The sequence below is a fragment of the Carassius gibelio genome, chromosome B17, assembly GCF_023724105.1.
Source record: "Carassius gibelio isolate Cgi1373 ecotype wild population from Czech Republic chromosome B17, carGib1.2-hapl.c, whole genome shotgun sequence".
In the NCBI taxonomy this organism is placed as follows: Eukaryota; Metazoa; Chordata; class Actinopteri; order Cypriniformes; family Cyprinidae; genus Carassius; species Carassius gibelio.
Window position 1 is genome coordinate 19,590,054 of NC_068412.1, and position 26,565 is coordinate 19,616,618.

At 37.7% G+C, this 26,565-nt stretch overlaps 1 long non-coding RNA gene across 1 annotated transcript; it reads left to right on the forward strand.

Moving 5' to 3' along the window:
* The first annotated feature begins 366 nt into the window (after positions 1-366).
* Positions 367-3,384, forward strand: LOC127976045 (uncharacterized). The gene is made up of 3 exons (XR_008157715.1): positions 367-522; positions 1,363-1,395; positions 2,959-3,384. It is a non-coding gene; the product is annotated as an uncharacterized LOC127976045 (long non-coding RNA).
* The last annotated feature ends 23,181 nt before the right edge of the window (positions 3,385-26,565 follow it).

Here is a 26,565-nt window from a genome sequence, read left to right on the forward strand (position 1 = left end):
TTTGTCAAAACTGATTAATTGTATTTTTTTGCCAGGCAGTGCATGAAATGGTTAATATTCAATCATGTTCGCATTGGTATGATATCAAGGTTCAATACGTCATTTCACGGCATGGTAGATCACGATTTAGCTCCGAATTGGACGGGCTATATGCGGTCTGCTTTAGCCCACCTGGCGAAATTATTGCAATCTGGGCTCAGATATAGACCAGCGACCTAGAATATTAGTCTTTGAAATGTTTTCGCTTACACAGCTTAATATATATTTTCTGTCAAACATTCATACACAATCTACGATAAAAATATCTAATCAAATGCAATTGCATTTCCCAACCGCTAGATGGCACAATTGAAAGACTACTGAGACATGTCTACTGGAACTAATGCCATTGCGTGACTAGATCACTTAAGCCAAATCTCGCGATAAACATTTCCGCCATTTTATTTTACACGAGGCAGCTGTCGGAGTGCAACGGGTGAGCAACAGTCTGAGTGAAAACCTTCACATTTCTACTTCGATCTTGTAAGTATGCGTGTTATTTTTGATATGTTTATTGTTTAAATTAGTTAGCTGTTATAATGTGTAGAAACCGTGACATTTTAACATTAACATTGCAGAGTACTACTTTTCTCCAAAAAGTTAACGTTACCTTGCACGTGTTATTGCAAATGTATCTAAATTCAATGAATGTGGTAAGCATGAAACTATGAAACTTATCATTACTATTTTTTTATTATTATAAAGATACCAGTATTTATTTGTATTTAAATTAGAGTTGATTTAAAGCAAATTCTGTAAGTACTTTACATAAAATTTAACAGCAGCATAGTGCAACATGAAAAGAAATAAAAAAAAAAAATCCTCTCCATTTAATAAAAGGTAGTGGCAAACATAAAGTCTTTAAACTAGTTTGTAAATAATTAAAATATGCAGCATACATTCAGTTTTCAGTGAATTTGTTTCAGATATAAATTTGAATGCTGCTTCTCCATGTTTTGTTTTGACTTTGGAGATATAAAAGTAGCTGGCTACTGTCCCAGATGTCCTGAGAGGTCTGCTCTGGATGGTTCATAGTGCATCAGAAGATTAGAAATTTACTTTGGCCTTAAAATGTTAATTTAATAACCAACTGTAGTTTTTGGATATTAATTTTTTGACAGACAGATAGCCAGTGTAAAAACCTCAGAACTGGAGTGATGTAATCCACTTTATTTGATTTAAAGACACTGTTTATTGGAAATTATCCTGCAATCAGTCAACAAAGTACAGCAATTGAATATACAGAACACTTGTCAGTGACTACCATTAAATGTCTTGTTACCAACATTCATCAAAATATATTTTTTTGTGTGTGTTCAACAGAAGAAAGCCATACAGGTTTGGAACCAAGTGAAAGTGAGTAAATGATTACATGTTGTTGTTTTTTATTTTATTTTATTTATTTTTTTTAAGTGAACTACGCCTATAAGTATTTTTTATGTTTATTAGAGTTATATGAGTAAGTGATAAAGAATGATTTATAATGATAGTTCACTTTGAAATTAAATTTTGATATGTTTAAGCTTACCTTATGGGCATCCAAGATGTAGGTGTCTTTGTTTCCGCAGTAGTTTCAATTTTTATATTTTTAGGTCAAACTGTTCTTGTCTGTCAGTCATATAATGCAGGTCTATATGGTCACCACCTGAAAGAGCATGCACAGAGAAGTCCAAATTAAACAATTCCCCACCATACACACTGATAGCCTAAGACATGAAACGAGCGGTTTGTGTCAGAAAACGAACATTATTTATTTCGTTTTACCTCTTATAACACAGCAACGTCGAAGTGATCTGAGGGCGCGCGTGCTTCGGTGTGTGCGCATTCTGGGCTGGCTTAGTCTAAGTGCGGCGCTTGCGCAAATTAAGCCAGAACGCGGACGCATCACACACCTGGAAGCACGCGAGCCCTCATATCACTTGGACGTGGCTGTGTACAAGAGGTAAAAACGATATAAATACTGTTCATTTTCTCACACAGACTGCTCGTTTCGTGTCTTAGTCCATCAATGTGTACTTACGATGGGGAATTGTTTAATTTGGACTTCTCTGTGCATGGCCTTTTTAGGTGCTGACCATAGACCTGCATTATATGACTGACAGACAAGAATAGTTTGACCTAAAAAATTGAAACTACTGCGGAAACAAAGACACCTACATCTTGGACGTTCTTAAGGTAAGCTAAAACATACCAAAATTTAATTTCGAAGTGAACTATCCCTTTAAACTTGAGGGAAGAACTAAAGTAGAAATGAAAATAAAATCTGTTTTCACCTTCATTAGAATGATAATTTAAAAAAATACTGTATTTCAGTTTCAAAACACATTATGGTAGTAGTCAGACATGTCTTGGGATAACAGTGTTACATAATCAATTATAATGTTAATTTTATTTCCATATTCAGAAGTTATGGATCCCAAATATCTAAGAGAATGGCGTCGCTTGAGAGATCGAGTTAATGCTCTCGCTGAAAATTAATAGGTCATTTTCATTGCCATTTAAGTGAAATTACAGAACTTGCATATATGAGCTTGATAAAAATGAACATTCGAGAAGAAAATGTCAGATATATATGTATATGTGTGTGTCTATATAGCCTATATATGTGTATATATATATATATATATATATATATATATATATATATATAATGCATTGTACAGAATTGTTCAATACGCGTATCGTTACACGCCGTATTGCATCACCACTAAGCGAGCAAAAATGTTCAATTATTGATATTAATTATAATATTGATATAAATTATTGTCTATATTGATATAAATTATATAGTCTCAATCTATATTCTGTTAACTCTATCTATTAAATCATCCTAGCAAAAGTGATTGACTAATTAGTTAAAAAGGATTGTCAACAATGTTTTTTTTGAGCAATAATTCTTTCCTTTTTCTCATTTGGCAGACGCAGTGATGACCAGCTTTCCATCAGCTATGGAATGTGAAATAAAAAATGCTATTTCTAATAATTTCAAACAAGCACCAGGGAGGGCAGGGGGTGGGGGTTATGGATCTAAAGTAAACAGTTAATTCTTAAAAATTAATTGTTTTACATATTTTTCCAATGTTTTATTTGTTCATTTTTATGTTTGAATGTTGTCCAAGTTGTTGTTGTCTATATAATTGTTCAAAATAAATCCCTTTATATTCAATTTGTTTGGATGGATTTTAATTTGAGAACCTGTTATATTTGAGTGAAAAGAATCCTTATGCCTCATTTTGTTGTCTATTACATGTATATGTAGTGTAATGGATGACTAGTCTATTCTTGGGCTATGGTTAGACGTCTATTAGATTTTCACTGACAGCCCAAAATCAGCCTTGTTTTAGCCTAGACCCATATTGCCTGTCTATTAGACGTATGTTGTTTAGCGGTCTAATTGATGACTAGTCTATTCTTGGGCTATGTTTAGACGTCTATTGGACGTATAAATATAGTCGTTCAATAGCTGTCTGATTGTCTATTCTTGGGCTATGGTTAGACATCTATTAGACGTATATATGTAGTCATTTAATAGCTGTCTATTCTTGGGGTATGTTTAGACGTCTATTAGATTTTCACTGACAGCCCAAAATTAGCCTCGATTTAGCCTAGACGTCTCGGCTGTGTTTAGACGGCTATTAGACGTCTATTAGACGCAAAATTGCTTGCTGGGCATCTTCGTGGCACACCACAATGATTTCCGTCATCTCATGTGTTAATATTTTTTTTAAGTGTAACAATTTATGATTTGCAAAAATAACTGTTGCATCTGTGTAGATTACATGAGCAAAGTGTGTGCGCGTTGTGCACGCTATACATTATGGTCAAGCATGCGCCCTTAAAATAGCATAATGAACAACGCGCAACGCGCCACTGACTTTAGACTAGGTTTTTTCTGGTCAGTGGCGCAATTGTTGACTGGAACAGCAAAATAGCACCAGGGATTGTTTGCGCCGGAACACGCCTCCTTTTTTGCGCTGAACCGCCCAGGGAGCGCAAGTTCATTCACTAGTTTAGCGACGTGCTTCTGTGGAGGGAAAAGCGCGCTTTGCGCAGGTGCAAAATAGGAATGACACATGCGTCGGTGTACAAAGTCAATTGCGCTGGGTGCAAGATAGGGCCCATTGTGTTTTTATGTAACATCCCAGTGGGAAGACGGAAGACCCTCTTGGGGTACAAAGCTGGGGGTCAGTATTGAACTCGGAGCATCTGTCTGGGAATTCATAAAAGGTTGCCAGTCTGTCAGATCTGAGACCAGTTCTATTGCAGAGAGCTTGAGTGAAGCAGATATAAGACATAACCATCTGTTTGGTGTCTTGACTTGAGAGTGTATATATGTGTGTGTGTGTGTGTGTTTAGGACAACTGGATTCCTCAAGAAGGCCCCAGCATTGACAGTCCCAAAGGGGGGGACCGCCTTCTGTTGCCGAGGGCGACAACCCTTCCCATAAACCCCCCCTCTGTCGCCAGTCCCTTGTTACCCCATAATGGACGACGCATGTCATCAGGACCAAAGGAACATCCCTAAGGACCCCTCTGGGGCTGCCCTCTCCCTGCCCGCTCCCCTTGACTTCTGCTGCTTAAAACATAATAAATAATCCTTCATTTGACATCCACTGAAATTGACTAGAGTTTAAACCTCATCATTGCAGGCAAGTCTGAATGCACAAGCAACAGACTGCAGTTAATACGGGAATAAAGTGGGCAACAAAACAAGATGTTGAATTCCAGTTAGTCCTGCATGATAATTTGTGAGTGAAAACAGAATAATGGTTGGTAAATAACCATGTTGATGTCGGTTTAGGACTTTATAGCGACAACAGAGTCTCAAACGGCTTAACGGGGAGCAATATTGCCCGTCTCTTTGGATCACACTGAGCTAGAAAGTCTTTTCCAAATGTGCCTAATGCAATATGAGTCAGGCCTTAATAGTATGGAAATTATACACAATAACACTCTGGACACCACAAACTGTTGCGAGAATGTGTGTGTGTGTGTGCCCCAATGCTAATTGTGTCCAATTTGGGCAGTTGCCACCTTGGACTCAGACTCCGACATATTAGCTTCATTAGCAGGTTCAATGTAATCACCACACTCTAAAATAAACAAACAGAGTAGAGAAAGCCAGCTCTCAGTCATCCTGCCATCGTTCACCAGCCAACGCTGCAGCTTTTAGGGCCTGCATTTACATGCAATTATCTTCTTATATAATTAAGCACATTCGCTTAACGAGCACCTTGCGAACGGATGGCGCAAACGAGAACCTGAAAGAGGGAGAAAGAGAGCGAGAGAGAGTAATTAGATGTTGATATGTCTGTGTTAATGGAGGAAATTAAAGAACATACGGGATTGAATAGATGAAGGGACGAGATGAGCAGGAAGACGCTGATCGAGAGGCCGAGTTTGCTATCCAAACAAACCAAGGTGGCTCATTAAGTGCCATGTTGAACAGAACTAATATCTAAACATTAGCACAAAAACAGGTAAACTCTCACAATCACACATCTCATTTACTGCGAAAAGGGAAAGTGGCGGCTCTTGCTATTTGCTACCGCCTGCCGTACCTGAGGCTCGCCTCCAGCCAAGACCTGTTCTACCACAAAGCGCCTCCTTGTCATGTCCCAGTGCCATACTGTCACTACGCAGGTCGCCTCCCTCTCCCCTCCGCAGTCAAACTGACCTTTTCTTACAGCCACATAATACCTTAAACCCCTCAAAGGCAACGGCATTGTGCTGCTAATATGGGTCCTTCAGTAGACCCCAGGTGTAAAATATAATCCAACCGGGCCAGGCAGGGTTCAAAGCCTCGCCTGCTTTTGAATGCCTGCCAGAGTCCTATCGCCATGATTGCTGTAGCTCATGCTGAAAAGACGATACAAACTATGCGCGTCAGTAAGAATATCTGGCCGCCTTTGTTCCACTGAGCCTGTCGAACACTTTATCAGCCCTGAGTGCGGATTACCTCAGGGAGCACCCAAGCTTTCTATCCCCCCACAACACGAACATGACACCCACGCTGCACAATGCAAACCTACCGTGTCCTCCCAGGACTAATTGGCGATGTTCACCTTAGGATCAGGAGGAGTCAGGCATTGGAGAGTCAGCTGTTATGAGTAGAAGTGGAGGAAAACTGCATGCAAAGTAGGAAAAGGTGAGTTTGAAAATCTTTAAGTATACAGTAGTATTTTTGAGAAAGCGTGTGTTAGGCTTTGAAACCTTGGCTTCATATGTTCTGTACACTTTCTCTTCAACTCTTTTTGTGTTGCCGACCGTCCATAGTGTTGACAGGTAATGGGACATTCCCAGAACGTTCCACAGCGGGAAACAGAATGAATGGCTCCTGTGATTGTTGAGGATGCGGTGAAGACTTTCAGAACTTGGTTGCAGTGCCCTCATCTGGTAAACGAAGTTACTGACTTGACAATTGCTGCTGTGTTCAAAATAGCACACTATCATGCTGCATACAATATACATCAGTATGCCAGTTAGCGCTTGTGTACATTTTGGTGAATAAATCAGGTGGTGATTCTTTGACTATGTGCATTTGTGAACCTGTGAACTAAAATAAACTCTCTTAAAACAATTACATTCTAACTAGGTTTTTTTTTTTTTTTTTTTTTTATCTACTAACAACGTCCAACAGTGAATGTACATATACTGTAACAGGATAATTATTTCCCTGACAAAACAGATGTTGTTTCCATTGCAAAATGCTAGTCAAGACAATGCAACATTTATATAAGGTGGGAATTACGGATTTGATAAATATTTAAGTTTATATATATATATATATATATATATAAACTGAATATACAGTCCCATACTGAACTGTATATTCAGAAACTGCATGAATTAGAATTTTCTTCAGTTGTAGTAAATGTTTAAAATTGTGATCAAACTTGGTAAATAGTTCCAACACCAAGTTTCATGATAAAAAATTTCCAAAACTACTGTACAACAGAGCTCAAAAGTTTCTTCAGGTCTTACACTCGAAGTTTACATGTGACAACATTATAAAACGATCAGTAGCTGTTCATTTGTGTTGTGAATACAAGCAATGCACCCCAAGTAGAATTTCTTTCCTCTCCTTTTTTTCTCCATCCCCCTCTCCCCTCGTTCCCCACCGGGAGGGGAGACACTCCAAGGACTTTCATTTGTTCTGTTATTATGCCCCGTCTATGCTGGCTCATTTTTCACCCAGCTTACATTAAGTATTGATATTGATTTCTTGTAAATGCTGCTGCAGTGGACGGGCCACAGTTCTTTTGTGATTGTTCTGCTTTACCTGTGGGTAATTCATATCATCTGCGCTGAGGGCAGGCCCTCTGTGCCAGGGTGTCCAGATCGAACACTGCTTAAAGACATCCGTCATAATCTCAACTGACTGTAAAATCTAGGTATCTGAACAGGCTTCGAATCTACATGACAGTGCAGTAAAACTGACACGAGATGTAAAAATGTATATACATTTATATATTACAGGCCTACTTTGTGTTAGCGGACACAGCTGCAGTGCGCCAGTTCAATCAATTGCTTTCTTTCTCTAAATCATGCAACAAAATCTCTCACAGTGCTGTATTTATTCTCTAGAGCCCCTTAATGCCATCGTATGATTTAATTTGTGTCCCATAAGCAAATGACTGTCAGTTAATATCATCTGAATAAGCCAATAGGGGGTTTCAATGGGTGAATTACAACATGGAACCCATCTGGTGGCCGCAGACGCCAGCATAACACAACAGCGTATACTGCAGCTATGGTAAAGAACAGCCTGAGGCTACGTTGTGTTGGTTAGCAAGCCAGACCTCTTCACCTGAGGTTAATGGATGAGGTCGGGCTTAGGGATTTAGATTCTTCAAAGAATTATTCAGGTTCAGATCACTTAAAACTTTAACAAAAATAAATCAATTTTGACTCCCTAGTTTTCTTATATTAAAAAAAGCAAAAACCAAGGTTATGACGAGGCACTGACAATGGAAGTGAAAGAGGACAATTTATGCCCATTTACACTAATGCAATTTTGTTTTAAAACGCTTAACTTTTGCTACGGTTACACATATTGTTAACACTACTCCAGTGATTTCCATGTTTGAAAACGGAGACTTTTGAAAATGCTGCTGACCCCATTTTAGTTTGAAAACGGAGATTTTCAAAAACGATGGCGTGGCTGCCCACGTGATCTCTGCGTATTCTTGATGACCGTGTAACCATATCATGGCTCGTCAAGTATGTCGCTATATTTGTTATGGCATGACTCCCAATCGACATTTTCGGCCGCCATGGCCATCTTGTTATCATTAGTTACTTTGAGTAACAATTCCACCTCATCATCTGTCCACACAAAATACGTCCTTGCTTTTCCTCGCCATCAAGCTCATTGTTGAACCTGCCGCTTCTTGTTTACACATTCACGCACATTCCCCATGTGCATGAATGGTCATGTGACATGCGTTTTCAGTTATGTAGTGTAGATGGAGATTGTTTCTGAAATGCAGCAGAAACGCCAGTGTAAACGCAGATTGTTTTAATTCTAAAATGCTCACTATGAAAACTCACCAGTGTAAACAGGGCTTTAAAAGAAATGTGAATGTGTTCTATTTGAGGTATAAAGCATTTTAAAGTGTTTGTACTTTTTAGGGTTTATGGCATTGCATTGCATTGCCATAGCAAAATAATACAATTTCTGAATATTTCATAACTTTACCCAAAAAACGCCAAGTACTGAAACACCATCTAAGCTGTTCGCCAATCACAATGCACTGGGACAGCTAACCAATCACATCACATTTCATTTTGGAAGGCGGGTCTTCATCAAACCTAGGGAAAAAGGTATTGTAACCATGTAAATTATGTAAAAAACTTTGAACCACCAAGCAAGAGAGCATGTTCTAGTACACCCCCTGCCCCCCACCCATTTAGTCTGTATCTCCATCTTATTTGTCTTAGGGTTTGTAATTTGCATCTTCATTATTTTTATTTATATATAGATATTGCAAAATAAAACTTTCCATATCGTGGTCATATTGCCCAGCCCTTAACCAACATGTGGAATCAGGTGACCCTAATAAGGATAGATTTTCTGCCTGGTGTTTTGCTTATTTTAAGCAATCGGGCAACCATGCACATGCAAACTCTCTTTATTGTGGAGGCGCTGAAGATGATCTGAAAACACTGACAAACAGCCGGTCTGTATTCTGTCATCTCAACTGTATTGTTTGCGATTGAGGTTGCTAAATTAACACACTTATTTAACCACTGTTGTTTTAATAGAGAAACATAGACTAAGCTATTGCAATTTGGAATTATTATTAGGAAATTTCACTGTTATAATATTTTTCATTTGTTTAACCAGCTTTCATTATATAGACAGAGAAAGCAGAGAGAGCAAGTCTTTGGTATTTATATAATACAAAGCCTTTAATAAATCAGCAAATGAGGTCAAATAAACCATGTGTATGAGTCCACATTCTATGCTTTGTGCTTACTGGTGAAAGCACAATACCTAAAATGCAAAGGCAAATTTCTCAAATGACAATAATCATTCAGACTAATTTTAAGCAAAAATTACTTTTATCAGTTTAACCATTATACAGTGTGACGAAAATGTGACTAAGATTTCATTGACTAAAACCTGACTAAACTGCTCATACATTTTGTAGTCTTAAACTTGATATGATATGATATAAACTAAGTATGATAACTAAAATGTACATTCGAGTAAAACTAGGACTAAGTTAAAAATGGCTGCCAAAATAATATTGCTGTACAGTTAATTAATAATAATCTTTAGGTTTAGGTTTACTTAAACTAAAACTAAACTAAAATACTTTAGATTTTTTTAAACTAAAATTAGACTAAAATGTCGAGACTTTTACTTGACTAAAACTAGACTTAAAATAAATAGGATAAGGTTAACTAAATATGATAAAAACTAATAAGGACATTTAACACGAGACTAAGACTAAAATTGAAATAACACTAATTGATGATAAAACCACACAATTGATGGTAAAAACTGACTTACATAGTATTTTTTACCATATTATGAAAGTCAGTGGCTGTCAAGTCATCAACATTCTACAAAATATCTTCTGTTTTCAAAAGAAGAAAGAAGCTCATGCAGAACAACTTACATGTGCATAAATGATGACAGAATTTTTATTTTTGGGTGACTAAGGTCTATAAAGGCTTTTTAACCTTTTGTATAAAAGAACTTCATTTGAACTCTCTAATACAACTATATACAAGCCCTGTGACGGTAAACAAATCAAAGGACATGCCACAGTTGTTGTTTAATGTATAACACGCAAACCACGAGGACGACCTTCATAGCGGCAGCGATCGTCAGGATTCAATATTTTGACTGGATGCGTGAATCAAGATGGAGTGTGATGGCTGCGCTTTGAGTGGGCCATCCTCCTCTCTGCCTCATCCTCCACCTCTGTCTTTCCACGAGGACTACGTCTGCTATAATAGGACAAACCCATTGAAGTTCTACAGGAGGCCATTTTGCAGATAGCGCTCATTAGATCCGTTCATCGTCGGTGCCAAAGTGTTGATCCCGCCAATCAGATCTCTCAAACTCTAGGAGCTTATATAACCTTGGTCACCATCCAGCTCTCTCTCCATCTGGCTGCATTAGACTGCTCCACTTTACAGCGCACTCGTTTTCTCATGGAGTGCATTCGCTTTGTCTGTCACGACAGCGCTAAGATCTCTCTAGCTCTCTCCCTCCCCCTCCCACCTCCTCTCTTAACTCATTTTTTTAATCTCTGTGAAAATGCCGAGCTCCTGCCCGTTATTACCAGAGTGGGTGTGGGCCGACAGACAGCTGTGTTTGGGCCACTTGTTCCTCAGCTGTGGCTGATTGCAGGCCTCATGCTCAAGTGTGTGTGTAGAGGCCTGATCATGCGGCCGACTTGCTGCCACTCGCCCTTCTGATGTACGGTTCAAACACTGGCAAATTGACGTTAATCAAATAACACAGAGGCCCAGAATCAAGCTTGTAAAGTCCCATTTCAGAGCCATGAGAGAGCGAGACGGAGAGAGAGAGAGTAAGAGAGGGGTTCTTTTTATTTTGTCTGCTAAGGGTACGGATTTTGAGGCTTGATTTAATTTCCTTGTGCGGCAGAGACCAGCACCCACCATTGTTCTGCACTTAGATTGAATAAGGCAGTTAACCAGCACTAGAGTGAGAAGTACTACTCAACTGCATGCCTGATTGCTCCGAGATATATCTATATCAAGCAAATAACTCAAAAGTACAGTAGCTTATTGACTAATGCAGCTCTCGGAGGATGAAATTAGGTGCTGTTTATTATGAATCAGTCCGGTATTCCAGCAATTGACATTCATGAACTCTTCATGAAGATGTGGTATTGGCGGTGTAGAGGTTGCTCTCTTGCTTACAATCTGAATTATGATTGTGTACTTTAAAAAAAGAAGGTAGATGGCCGAAACTCTGTTGGACTATTCTGGAAACTCCAAAATACCTAGAAATTGAGTTAATCCACAATAAAGACCTGCAATTTCTGTTACAGCCCCAATCATAATTTTAGTATTTTTTTTTTCTTCTAATTTTCCAGTTAAAATATCTTTTTTTTTATTATAAGTGGTAAAACTAAATCTGCAAGCGCATTGAAAACTACAAAAGCATATTCTTTATTATTATTAATAATAAGGATAACAATAATGATAGTCTTATGTGGTGTATTAACACTCAAACTTCAAGAACATCTTGTTTTAAGGATTTTTAATTCGAGCCAAAACAGAGCAATTTAAATTTTATTAAGAAGTCAACTTTTACAGTGGAGAATAAACAAACATAACCAAAGGGGTAAGCTATTAATATTCAGACAAACAGGAACAAATACACACAAACTTCTAAAATGTCAGCTATATCAAAAAGCACCAAGTAGTTTTCTAAATACTGTGCAGCGGGTGCGATTTCCACAGCGTCTGAATTCCTCAGAAAGCCACAAAAATCCCATCAAATAAACATGAGGAGCTCGGCAAACAATGCCCAATAGTCTTATTCCTCTTAAATAAAACTACTTCCACTGGCTGTATGCAGGCTTTAATATTGCCTTAAATATTAAACGAAAGAACTCTGGGCTCATCTATTTTTCATTTATTGGGTACAAATGTAAGACATCATCAATCTTAGATAAATTACTGACATTTTCATCTCAAATAAAAAGGGGTACACTTTATTCTGAGGGAGAAAGAATTGGCCGCCGCCACCTTCAGCAGCATTATAAGCGTCTGGGGTGTTCGAGAAGGCAGCGGATTTTTATTTCAAAACAGCTCCCTGATTTTAACCATTTAAAGCTGAGCAACACTGCAAATGGCCCTTAGCATAATAACCTGCCACACTCCGATTTTATGATAAGCGTGGAAATTTCAGTAACCACAGAAGGGTTTTGGGACAAGATGTTTTCGCGTCTGTGTCGGTGAGTTAGAGGCTCCGAGGGAAAAATGGAGGCCTTTAAGAGTTAAACCTTCCATTATTTCATATCGGCTTCGGAAGAATAAATTGTCGGAGAATTACGCTGGAAATATTTACAAATGACGGCGGCGGAGTGAACTTAGCCGCATGTGAATTCATTAGTCATTTAATACAGCCATAATTATATTGTGTTTGAATCGTATATTTCAGAAAGGTGAGATCGGTCAATGTAGGCCTGAGGGCAGGCGCGGTGTAATTACAACCTGATATACAAATGGGACCCGTAATGGGGGAACAGTCAGCCGCCTAGCCTGTGGTGACCCCACCAGAGGATTACCATACAGAAGGGGTGAGCCTGTCTCTCAAAAAATGAAGGAAAAAAAAAATCGAGGTCTCTCAATCCAAGGCCCTGGGGTTCAGACAGCTACCCCCCTACCCGCTAGCTTCACACGGCTAGTGAAATCGGTGCGGGCGGTGACATTAATCTGAGCGGCGCGCTAATCCGTCATCGCACAGGTATACAGAATTTTGGGGAAACGGGTACAGAACCAGGCAGTGGGATTTATAACAAAAGCTGCGACATGCTCAGTTAATTCACCTCGACGATGGTGACAGGCTACTGCCACATGCATAATTCACGCGCTAAAGATGGAGAGCGCAAGAGAAAGTGACACGCACACACATTCACACAAACCTGGCATTATACCCAGGCCCAAATCTCTACGTCTAGGCTTCTTTCCTCTAATTTCCTCAGCAGGATGGATGAATATTTGTTTATCATTCTCTTTCCGTCTCCCAGTCAGCTCTCCACGGCCCTCACGCCTCATTTGCATAGGTAGATTGAGATACAGTGTGAATAACGAGATGTGGGGTGAAAGGGAACATGGGGTTTGTGGTTGATGAATCATTCTCTCTGGCTGGAGCTGCACTTCTGTAAATGTTTGATTAGTTGTAAATGGATTACTGTTAGATTTTGAGGTTGGTAGGTTTTAATGTGGCTTTTGCATTGGCTCAGTGCCAAGCAACGGACTTCCCCAATGTGTGCCAAACCTTCGTCTCTGCGTTTTCTTTTTCTTCTAGGTGTTTGTATAGCTGAGTCTATAGGAAATGCAGTCCAAATGTTTTTTTTATACAATAAATACAATTATATACAGTGTGTGCATTTTTTTATCAGTATTTTGTCACCATTAATTGTAAAATATTTCAAATATATATATATTTTTAAATGAATACAAATTTCAAATTTAATCAAAATGTATAATTATTTTTATATTATAGACTGTTTATATTAATACTCAAGATAATTCATTATCTTTCAATATTTTTACCGCATTGGTGTTTTCTCTTGTATAAAACAGATGTAATAATATTTAGAGATGCATGTGCTTAAATCAAAATGCAACTATGTGATAATTATGATAAACTTAATTCAAGATATATTTCCAGAAATATTTGTCTTACAACTGATATAAATATGTGAAAAACTTTTCTAACATTCTAGCATTCTGAATATCAGGAGTGCTACAATGATCCGTTCATAGCCAGGAATCTCATTTAATCTCACACCTGCCGTTACCTGCTTGAGGAGACAAGTAATTAGAGAAGTCGAAAGATATTTTTCATTAACTGAAGTTTTGACACCTTTGACCGTTAATCTAATTTTTACCCCTTTAATTTCAATTCTGCCACATTCATCTCATTTCTAACACACACTCTCTCTCACCAGCCTGGTCAGACTGCACTTTTTATTCGAATTCTCCCTATGATACCATTTCTCCTGTCCTGGTAAAAAGAAATTGTAATGCTATTGTTGACCTAGACAGCTGGAATGATCATTCTAGAATAGCAGGGAAATGTTTGTTTATATTTGTGTATATGTGTTTGCAAGGGGTCAGAGACTCTTTGCACCCCCACTTCCCCGTTCCCTGCTGTGTTTCCCCCAATCTGTTTGCCTTGCTGACCTTTCTCCGAGTGAGATGTATTAGACTGGTAGCTCATGCAGGAACAGTGCATTAGGCAGTGTTGGCCGTGGCCTGGTGACAGCCGCAGGAACTGTGTGCTAATGGCTACAGGCTTGTAGAATGTTCCCTCATGAATCAATAGCGCTAATGCTAATGCGACGAGGATGTTGACGATGAGACATCGGCGTCGCTCTATCTTCACACTTTTAAATCCCTATCTCTTCATTACCTCATCCACTTCCTTTACTAGCTTCTTCCAGTCACTCATTCCCTCCTCAGTTGTCCGTTATTGGCATGCGCCTCTTTTCTTTTTCCATTAACTTCTTGTCCTTTTCCTTTCATTTTTACTAACCTCTTAACTCAATAGCCAATGTTCTCCTCCCTCATTCTTCGTACTTTCCTTTAGAGGGAGGGAATTAGATGTGGAGGGGAGAGAGAGAGTTAAGCAGCTCATTACTTTGCGCTCTGATTGGGTGGAGTGAGTGAGCTGGGCGATAATAAAGCCTGAATTTTTCAATACGGTTAAAAATGGGTCCGTGACAGCCGAGCTGGAGAGCAAAGGGCCGCCTTAGACAGCGCACAGAGGGCCACCGAATTAGCAATACCATACATCATAAAATCTAATTAAACCCGGCTGCACGGCCAAATGAGCTCCCTCACTCTCCCGCCATTCTATTAAACGAGCTGGAGAGGGCTGACTGAATTATTCACAGTGAAGGATTTTGCATTTATACAAAAATTGTGCACTTAATTGTCCATGCTATATTACAGATTTGGCCTTATGTTAACAATGAGCCTTAAGCACACTTAGTGGGCCATATCCAGAGTGTGACGGAGCTTATGCGGCCGCCATGGTTTAACCAGGATGATCACTATACTACGATTAGAGACGATGTGTGAGCATGGGATTGTCATTGTAGGGCTAAGACAATTAATTCATCAGTCTATTTACAACATATAATTAGAGAGATAGCTCACGCAAAAAATAGAATTCAGTCATCATCATCTCGTTCTAACTAGATTATCACACAGCATCAGGATCATTATTGACTTTTTGGAGTTGCATCTGTTTTTTGTTAGATTTGTTGACAGAAATATCAGTTACGTTAAACATTCATGGCAGATCCCTCTTTTACTAAAGAAATAATCCACACAAAAATGAAAATCCATAATTCATGTCATTTCAAACCTGTATGACTTACTTTCTTCTGCAGAACACACACACACACACACACACACACACACACACACACACACGCAAAAGGAATATTTTGGATAATGTTTCCATCCATATAATGAAAGTCAATGAAGTCCAAATCAACACTGCACCACATTTCTTTTGTGTTACACATGCAGAAGAAAGAAAGTCAGAGAGATTTTGCAATGACATAAGGATGAGTGAATTATGACAGGATTTTCATTTTTGAGTGAACCACCTCTTTAATAAAAGAAGAATCTGCCATTGAGAATAAAATGACTTATTGAGAATAATTCTGTCAACAAATCTGAGAAGAAAAAAAACATATGCAACTACAAAAACAGGTGATGATTCTGATGCTGTGCCATAATCTGGACAGGTCTGAAGCTGAGAATGCATCTGCACAGTTGCGAGCGAGAGGCAAAGTCATTTTGTGTATTATTGCTTGTGTATTTCAAGGCCGAGGCTAGAAATTAAAGCGAGAAAGAGTCATCAATCACAACACTTGCAGGTTTTTTCCACCATAACATTTTTCAATCAATGAGCCATTTCACAATATTCCAAAGAAGGGACCTTTGTCATTATAGCTATTGCTTTTTTACCCCCTCTCAGGCTGTGTCTTTCACCCTCGTTCCTGGCTTTCCCATCTTCCGAGCTTTCCGAAAACACAACTTTATTATAGTCGCTGTCAATACAGTAATAATAAAGAGTGTGCTCGTAGCTGAGGCCGCCGTAATACACTTTTAACAAGAGCGCCGCAGATGCGTGGCCAGTGAATATTGAGTTTTAAAACTCTTCAGCGCGTGATTTGTGGCCCTGTCAGGGTGAGTATTTGTCAGTGTCGGGGCGGTACGGGCTGGTGTTGACAGTTTGCTGGTAAGTTTGGAGTCTAGAAGGCTAAACTCGCTGATCAGCCATTACAGAGAGTCGGGCGGTGACAGTCAGGTGATGGATCTGTGTTTATCGTGGGGCTGGGCTTTGCTGCCAGACATTATTATAAAATAAAAGGTAATTTTGTCAGGTTTCAATCAAGCCAGCCATCATTTGTCATACTATCGTGTTGGCAAGCACGTCCTCGCGGTGATGGATTGTTGTGGCGTGGTGTCTCGTGAAGCCGGCTGCTGTTGTTAAAGTCAGGAGGCATTAGCTGTAAGAGCTGTTTGCGGTGCGTTATCTCTCTACAACTGACCCCATGAGGTCTTAATCTCTTTTTAGCGATGGAGTGTAGCGCTTGCTTTAGATTGTATTCCTACATGCTGTGTGACATCTCCCCTCGCTCTGCTGGAAGTACAAAAAAGCCTTTGTTTATCTGTTTTACGCTTTTGCCTCTCTTGCCTATATATCTCTATTTCTTTCCAGAGTCTTCCCTAGCTTAGTGGTTTAGCTAATTCTCTCAATCATCCTCCTGAGATTACAGTTCATGAAAACTATTTATGCCTTTTCGAGACAAACACTCTTTTCAAAGAAACCGTGGGGCATCTGATGTGCTTTAATCATCCCTGATAAAAACTGACCAGGTAGGATGGCTAGATGCTATCAAATATCTAATTCTTCACAAATTAATTTTAATGGATGTGCTGGATCAACTGACATGTTCATGAGCTTAACCTTGGTTATTTATTTACAGGATGCAACGGTTTAATCACAGAGAATGTTTCCTGTCATTCAGGATCACATTTCAGCCGAATTAATCAAATAAATGGTACACTCTCAGGTAACCTAAACATTTTTTTCATATGATAACATCTAAATAAACTGATTTTATTTAAGTTAAAATGTACACATTTTAATGCATCAATATGACAACATACTGTAGGTTACACAAATGCTAAGGGTTAGTTCAGGTGGAAAAAAGTATTTTATAGCCACCAAGGCTGCTACAAAGCCTTCTTACAAAAATACAGTAAGAAAATATTGTGAGATACTGCAATTTAAAACTGCATTTCTTTTTTAAAATATTTAAAATGTTTTCCTATGAAGGCATCATTGTGATATGCTGCTGGTGCTCAAGGAACATTTTTGCATTATCACAGTTGAAAACAGTTTAAGTTTAAAGTTAAGGTAAAGTTTCTAAACTGTCCTAAACTGAATAAACTCTCTGAACAGCAAACATGCCATGAACATTAGCTTTAGCACATCACAGCCATTAGCATGCTACAACAAGGCACAATTTATGCACTATTTTTAAACAAGACCATTTTCATAATGAGAGTCTATAAAACCTAGAGTTAAAGTCAGTATCGTGTTCATGTTTTCTGATTTGAAACATTTTAAACTGACCTTCAGAGTGGCTCGGTCCACAGACAGAGCAGTAGTTAGAGTTGTAATGGGCTTTTATCTGTGATTAGCCGCTAGCTGCTCAGTCACATTTAAGTCTGTAATGCTTTAAAAGTATTAACATTAATATTCATGCACACCTGCACAGGGAGCGCTGAGGTACCCCAGGACTTCAGGTTTGACTAAGAGCCACCATTACTGCCCAGCATTGAGTTCAGTCTGACGGCAGCGCTGCCCTCTACCGTGTCATGGTTCAAACTCTGCCTGAATTCAACACACAAAAAAGAAGCCTTTTATATAAACAGTCACAGTCACAGATTCTGTGTTCAAACCCCATGTAAAATCATATAGAGTGAAACAACTGCAGTTCTATACACCTCGTGCTTTTCTTTTATCTAAAACAAAAAGTATATTTAAACTGAAGTGAATGTCAGGATAAAAACTTGTACACACTTGTAAGCACATAAATGCTAAAAAGTAATTAACTAGAAAAATAATGGGTGGGTTTTGGCTGTTTATCAGTGCATTGTAAGACATGATTTATTGCATAATACAATCTAGAATAACCTACTCATATCATTGGTGTTTCATTCCAAATTTATAAAATTTGGGGAAAAAATTTATAAACAAATGTTTAATTTTTTTTAACATTTGACAAATTTTATTTTTGTTATTTAACATATTATACAGTAACTAATATAATAATTGTTTATTAATAAGTTTTTAATATTTAATATTTACAAAATATTATTTATAAATTAAAAATATATATTTAATGTATAAATTAAATGAATTATATATAATTTCAAATATTTATAAATTGAATAAATACAAATACATTAATAATTATTGCTGTGGTTGTTATATTTTAATTAGCATGCATGACTAATTTATAATTATTTAATTTAAATGTAAAGTTGAAATTAATGCAAAATAATAATATAAATATAATTAATATATTATAATAACAATAATATACAGTTCAGAACGTGTGTGTGTGTGTGTGTAGCTTATACACACACATAAATGTGCATTCAGAAAGGAATAAATTATAAGCATTGCCAAAGTTTTAGTGTTAATAATTTGCTAAAAAAAAAAAAATGGTTAGTATGTGGCTGCTTTAATACGGAAGACAACAGGCTTGAAAAATCTGCATAGCAAACACAAAATCAATTAAATCAGCCTTTAAATCTGCAGATGATTCCTTTATAGTGCTTGACTGTTTTGCTAGTTCAAGACATTCTTTCATCTGAAGCTAAGCCAGTCCCTTTGTACACGGCCCACTTCCCATCAGAATAAATCTCGAATTATGCTGACTTTTCCCCACTTACAGAAAAGTAATTTTACTGCTGCATTTATAGGTTAAAAACTACCCAATTTCATGTCAAATAAGCTCTCAGGCAGGAAGTGCTGCTAATATTATGTCTTCCATGATGGAACGAGATGTATTCTTTTATCATCTGCTTCTGAAAAACTAGATTTGTATGACACCTCGCCATCAGGGCATCAGATTCACGATCAGGAGATAAAATGGCACTTAGGATAATGTGGTTGCCCTTAAGGTATTTGGAGGTGAATTATATTCTGTGATTAATAATCTGGAAATTAAAGACTCACTCATTTTCTAATTTAATTCCTTCTCCAATGGAAAAATGTTCACTCTGAGGTAAATTGGCGAATAATGTCGTTAATTCAAATGCAGATGAAATTTCAATTCGGGGTGGCATTGGGAAGTTTGATTGACGAGTCCCTGGTGGATCGTTACCGCCACCATCCACCATTGCACCAATTCCCCGGCAGTTGTCGTAATAACGGAAGCGATGGACGAAATGAGACAAGTAGCAGGCATTCCCCTTGTCACTGACTCATTCACTCAGCCTCATCGCACAGTTCTCTAATCGTATTTCTGCCCTTCAACTCTCTCTCGCCACTAAAATAATGAACAACGCAGGGGAGGTCAGGAATCATGGGAAATTGCAGTATTTGCTCTGCATTTCAGGCTCCACAGCCCACTGTTTCTAATTATTAGCATGTATAATTACTGGCATCTGCCTCGATGGAGAGAGTCAGGAAAAATAAAATGGCTGCCGTAGAGTTGATTTAATGAAGGGTAAATGTCAAGGTAATTACATGGCAGCACAGGTTAAAAGCAACGTTAAATTTCCCAGCAGTGAAGTGACATTCACCTGACAGAGAGACTCTGAGAGAGAGAAAATGTCAATATATTCAGTATAAATGTTTTCAGCAATACATGTCCATTCATCTCATTTTGAGCAGTCAGCATGTATTTCTAATAATGGTCCATTTAAAGGCAATTGTCTCGGTTTGACTTTTTCTTTTACTTTTCATGATATCTGTCTTGAAGATTTGTTAGACCTTTTACCTGCAGGCTTCGGCAAAAAATGGTCCAGTCTCACCCTGTTCAATTAAAACAATCAATGACGATAAAAGGCATTTGTTCCAACACATTTAACTCTGAACCTCTGGTCTCACTGCTCGCATCATCCTGTTATAACCTCCAGCACAACAACACAAACACCAAGTTTCATACATATGGTAACTACCAAAAAATTAATAAAAAATGTTTAGTTCTCTGTTGAAGTCCTACCCCAAACTGCCTGTATTTACTTTTACACATAAAATTTTAAAATGCATTTTGCACAGTTTTCATATATTTGCCTTACATACTGCCTTTTCATGTCTAGTATTTATAGGGATTATGATTTATTCAGGCTAATTTATTCAGATTAATACTTCATTATTTTCTGTTTTTATTCATAGACCAGTTATTCTCAAACACTTTGACTCATGCCTCACAAGTATATTTTTGCTACTTGCGCTATAATGATGAAGCTTCTTGCTTTCAAACGTTTTAATTTACAGAAACCAGTACTGTCAGTATATTATTATTTTACAATAATTAACTAAATAAATATAGAATATACTAAAATCATTTTAGCATAATTAAACTAAGTAAATTAAAATTATATATATATATGTGACTTTTCCACTTTGTGTTTTATAGGATTAGGTTTCAATCAATTATTTTTAACTCACAAATACGATAATTTCTCCACAGTTTCTACTCAAAATATTATAAAGCTTGGCATAACTATATATTAGGGGTGTAATGGTCTACAAAATATTTCTGTTTTAAACCATTAAAGGTGAGCCAATGGATATCACACACGGAACATGCAAACTTTGCACAAGAGTCGAATCTACTTCAACATATGCTGATAATGACATATAGCTAACTGTTTTTATTTATTCCCTTAATATTTCTCTTGTGGCCCATACAAAGTGAAAAAAAAAATGGTTTACACATCTACCATGGGAAGGCTAAGTGTTGCTGGATCAGCCAGATGCAAGCTTGCACTGGAAGAGTAGGTCAGATAAGGAGGAATCAAAGCCAGGTTGAGCACCACAGTGCTGCTGAGTCCAACTCTGTGTCTGGTGAAAGTGAGAAAGACCAGCCCTCACAACAAGTCGCGTACCAACCAATGGACAGCCCTCAGCAACAGCATCACAAACATATAACCACCTGCACACTCCCAAGTGTAACATCTAAGGAGCTGTCCCGCTGCCTGCAGACCCAAAGTCAACTGGCCAAAAGCCAAAGACAAGGATGAATGGAGAAGCTTCGCCTCAATCCTCTAAAACTGTGCAACATTACCTTAACAACAGTCCTGAAAATGGACAGGAAGGCAAATAGCTACATCAAAAAATGGCTTGGCCTTCCTTGCAGTCTTTCCAATCTGGCACTTTTTGGGAGAAACATCTTGGAACTCCAACTAAAAGCCATCTGTTTGGACTACAAGCATCAGAAGGTGAGGCTGCTATTTGAGATAAGATCCTCAACAGGATGCATGTGGAACATGACGCAGACACTGGAACAGGCCATCAACCAACTACAGCATCAGGAGACTGTTGGGTTATCACAGCCAGGAAGGACAGGGCTTGGATGGGGATCTGCACCTAAAATGTGGTCCAAAGCATCCACAAAGGAAAGAAAAAATCTGGTGATCACAGAAGTGTCAAAGACCCCAGAACCTACAACTGTGGTATGGATTGGAAGAGAACTGTAATCTCAGCTCCTCCCAGAATCCAAGTCTTCAGCACATGCTTTCTGAAAAGAAGACCTAAAACAGTCAAAGAAGACCTAAGACAGTTGATCAACTAGAAGCCTGTGTTAGACAAGAATGGGTCAACATTCCTATTCCTAAACTTGAGCAACTTCTCTCCTCAGTCTCCAGACGTTTGCAGACTGTTATAAAAATTAGAGGGGATGCCACACAGTGGTAAACATGGCCTGGTCCCAACTTTTTTGAGACGTATTGATGCCATGAAATTTAAAATCAACTTATTTTTTCCTTAAAATTATACATTTTCTCAGTTTAAACATTTGATATGTCGTCTATGTTGTATTTTGAATAAAATATTGAAATTTGAAACTTCCACATCATTGCATTCTGTTTTTATTCACAACTTGTACAGTGTACAGTGTCCAGAATGTTACTCTTTATTTTAAGTGGCCGGTTCCTGAGGAGTTACTGTACCATGTAAGTACACTGGCATTACAGTGGTACAACAACTCCAACTCGAGATCCAACTCCTCCCACTATACCTTACACTAAACCTACCCATCTCCACCTCCTGGATCTCATTTTCACCCCCAAATCTGCCCATTTACACCCCCTGACCAAATGGTCTCAATTACTCTTATACATATTTTAGTTACAATATGTATATAATTCACAAGTTACACAACCAATCAGTGAAGTGAAAAAAAGTGTTGTTACCAATGTCTTGTTACACATTTGTACTTACACAAACCATTCGGATGGTCGTTACATTGTTGTAGTTACAGAAATATTACAGCTGTAGATACTATGTAACAATGTGTACTTATATATGTATATATATATTCTAAACTTAGAATAACTTCCTTTACTTTTCCAGGTCTATGATTTTTTTTATAACTTTTCCAGGTCTAAATGTAACACTTTTAAAATTCCAGACTATGGGAACCCTTGTCCTTAAATAAAATGACTTGTAGCTTATTTTGAAGGCATTTTATATCATCTTGAGGCCCCCTGGGAAGTTTATGGGCCCCGGCCCCCTGGTTGAGAATCGCAGTATTACACCCACAACAACCATGTAGAAGAACAACAATTTATTACTTTCACACAAAATAAAGACATCTTTAGAAGCATTACAAACACAAATCACATCGCTCAGGTTTAGTGGTGCACTTTTGGCAGTTTCGAGAGTTCAAACAGGGTAGGAGGCAAGTACAGCATGCAGCAGGTGTGGGCTGATGGCTTTCACATGGCTGGCTCTTTCACATTAGCCTAGTTTTTTTTTTTAATGACAAACCTGTATGCAGACTGAAATCTACTGTATGCACCAATGGAGCGGTAAAAGTTTTGCTTGTATTTGGTTTAGTGAGTATTTAGTGATATGAACAGAGGGTGTGAACTATGTAAAGCTAGGCAAATGATTTAAGCTCTTTTTCATCTATCTGACTGAGCTTAACTAACCACATTTGTAAATTAATGAGACCTTGTATTCTCCACTCTCTCTTTTAATGCATGAACTCCTCCACATTTGGCTCTTATTCACAGCTGTGCAGGAGGAAATACTGTAAGCCGAGCTGCTGGCTGTGTTCAAAACAGAGTACCAGCATACTCAGTTCATTTTTTAAACAGCGGTATACTGTGCAAAGTATGCAAATATTGTGTTTGCATGAAAAATCCAGCCCATTTAGTACCTTTATTAAAATACACAGTATACAAAGTAAATTCTATACCACTATCCCACAATGCAAAGTACGCAACCATTTAAATTGCGACAAAGACATTTTTTTTTCTGTCTTCTGGACCCATTATTTGATCATACAAATTTATCTGAATCTGAATTCTAAATACCAAATATCTTTTTTTTTCTTTTTTTTTTTTTTTTATAATCACGTCACACACATGCAATGTAATGAGAAAATGTGACAAAACATAACAATGACAAATATTGTGAAATCATGCCTGCTGTTTACCTACTATTTAAAAATTGTATGAAGCACCCTGAAAAGATACAAAATATATCGGTATATTTGTTATAAAAACCTTTTGTTGATATAGGCTGATAGTAGATTTTATTAGTAGATAGTTAATTTTATTATTTTTAATATAGAAATTTTATAATTTAAATATAATCTTAAATTTAATCTAAATAAATATAAATGTTCCCTATTTCAGTGGTTCATTTATGGATAATAGCACAGATCTGTATACAATTAATACAGATAAAACATTGTTAGACCCAAATTATTAATTAGCCTAAATACTACATTATTTAAAATATATACTGAAAAATATTGGTTTATCAGTATTGGCCCAATTTTGATATTAGTGCATCCCAATTGTATAATTCTCAATATTCAGTAACTAGTAATTTCATCCTGAACAATAAAACCTCTCTAGAAATCATCTAGGGATCAAGACAGAAGGTGACATCCAGACCTTTGCCCCCCCCCAAGCCTCTCTCTCTCTCTCTGACACCATGTCACACTATTCTCAAACATCCAATTCTGCAACATAGTCAGAGTCTATTCATTATATTTGGCATGGCAGGTTAGGTGTGCATGAATGAGTGTGAGTGTAAGCAGAGAGGACAGGAGGGGTCATAACACCCCTAAAAATCTAATAATCCCTGCGGTCTAATGGTCCTCCACCTCTCCAGCTCTCTCCTTCACTCACACACGGCCAGCACTTGAGCCAGCCTGGGCTGAGAGGAACATTTTCTCACCTTATTGTTCCTGTTCTTTTCTTTTCCTTTTCTTGCTCAGCTGAACCTCATAGACTGTGAGTGACTGAGTGCCACTAGAGAAGCAGCCGGTGCACAGAAAGATTAGGGCCATGCAGGGTTAAGCCAACAATATGTAGAAGCACTAAGGATTGTGTAGGTTATACAGACGTAAATGACTGTGTGTGTGTGTGTGTGTGTGTAGATGACAGGTCCATCATTGCAACCATCGTGCTGCAAAATCGGTTAGGATTGCATAGCAGATCTCTCTCTTTATTATGTCAGGGTGTGAAGTATTTCTCAATTAGAAGTAAATTTGATAATCAGTCACGTAACTTGATGGCCTGCATGGGTTGTAAACAATACTCTTATTTACAAAGAGAGCAGGTGTAAGATCATGAACAAGACTCTCACAAAGCAATTCTCTCTTTTAAATACACTGAGAGAGGCACTTTGTTTTCAGCCTAACGACCCCATTTAGAACACGTCGGCAAAATTAATGCGGAACAAACTCGGCAGTAACCGGGCCGACTAATTTTTGCTCATTTCGTGTGAATTATTGATGATGGAGAAATATACCATATGCTCTCGCCAGAGTCATGCACATCCATTCTGCTGCGATACCACGCCTGTTTGGTGAAAAAGTAGTGGAAACTTGCTTTGGCCGTGCTTTGGTGCAAAAGGTAAGATATAGCTGTGTGTTAATCACGTATAAATCAGGTGTGGTAATTACACTCCCAGCTGCTGCCTGAGGGGGAAGGAGGATCTTTTTGCTCCATAATACAGACTACACACCTGATTCATTTGAATCCTGAGTTCCTCAACTAAGGGGGTCCGTGTCATGACAAATAATACCCCATCAAAAGCCTACCCACTTACACTTTACTCCAAAGTGTTTCTATCGGCAGACTGAACTTCTTTTGAGTACCCTAATAAGCTTATTATAAAACCTAGAATATAGTTTGCTAAAGGAATAGTTCACCCAAAAATCTGTCAATCTGTCATCTTTTTAAGAAACTCTTCAGTGTTTCTTTTTGTCCATCCATTAAAATTCAGCGGCCACACAAAACTGTTTGGTTACCACCATTCTTAAAAATATCTTCTCTTGTGTTCCACAGTAGAAATTAAGTCAGAGTTTTGGAAAAACTTGAAGGTAAAATGATGATCAATCCCTTCAGTACAGTATATTTTATAGCAAGACTGTGGTTAGCAAGATATTACTAAAGATATCTTCACGTAATGCTAACCGATTATACTGATAACGAACCATGCTCTATGTATTTTTTTTACCTTATGTATTTGCATTTATGCATTTAGCAGACACTTTTATCCAAAGTGACTTACAGTGCATTCAGACTAACATTGGGAATCGAACCCACAACCTTGCGCTGCTAACACAATGGTCTACCAGAGTCGCAGGAACATTACATACAAAGATCACTGAGCATCACAAATGGTTACCCCTTTTGTTCCAAGCGATTTGGCATGACATAGAGGCCCACTAGGAGATCCAAAGAGAACTTCAATGACCAAATAAAACAAAACACTTGATCAATTCAAATTGAAATAAAATGGTAAAAAAATGTAACACTTTACAAAAGGTTCCATTTGTTAACATTAGTTAACTGCATGAACTAACAAAGAAAAATACTTCTAAAGCATTCATCATCAATCTTTCTTAACTTTAACATGTATTATTATTACAGCCAAAACAAATTTTGTTATTATTATTACTTATTCTGAGCTTTTTTTTTTTTTTAACTAACACATATTGTTAATGTTATTGGACTAACTTTATGTTATCTTAAAGTGTTGTAAAAAAAAAAAAAAAAAGGAGAAGAAAAA